Source organism: Acipenser ruthenus, chromosome 19, assembly GCF_902713425.1.
Source record: "Acipenser ruthenus chromosome 19, fAciRut3.2 maternal haplotype, whole genome shotgun sequence".
Classification (NCBI taxonomy): domain Eukaryota; kingdom Metazoa; phylum Chordata; class Actinopteri; order Acipenseriformes; family Acipenseridae; genus Acipenser; species Acipenser ruthenus.
Window position 1 is genome coordinate 24,154,249 of NC_081207.1, and position 775 is coordinate 24,155,023.

Consider the following 775-nt stretch of genomic DNA (forward strand, 5'->3'; position numbering starts at 1 on the left):
AGCTCCAGCCTGTAATTTCCGTGAAAGGAAAATAATAACAGTGACAAAGAAAAAGAAACAATTCATAAAGTTAACTGGATACTTTTTTTAGTGGTAGTGTTCGTAGCCGGTGTCACAGCTGGAAGTTTTCTGTAAAATGTGCTAGTTATTAAAGGCTTGCCACTATTCTAGTGGATTATATGGTTTGTTGAGTTTAACTGTGGCTGAAAACTAGCTAAGACCCTGGAGCTATTGACTTCCAGGCCCTCCTAGAACAAAGGATGTGTTAATAAGGCCAACGCCAGAACTTTAAATTTTGTATATTACATGAAGTTTGAGGTCCTAGCGTTATATTTGCTATCTCTGTGATTATGTGAGCGTGTTTAGAAAGGCACTTTTTTTTTTAAAACATTTTTAAACCGCTACAATAGTTAGGAATGTGGGCGATTTTATTTAGATCAATATTGTTTCAAAAACTGTGGTCCAGTGGTTAAAGAAAAGGGCTTGTAACCAGGAGGTCCCCGGTTCAAATCCCATCTCGGCCACTGACTCATTGTGTGACCCTGAGCAAGTTACTTGTGCTCCGTCTTTCAGGTGAGATGTAATTGTAAGTGACTCTGCAGCTGATGCATAGTTCACACACCCTAGTCTCTGTAAGTCACCTTGGATAAAGGCGTCTGCTAAATAAATAAATAATAATAATAAAAACACCATTATCTGAGCTTTTCAGGGAATCTGGCAAAGTGACAATAGCAAGTTCTACAAGTCCCTTTAAAACACCATTTAAAACTGAATT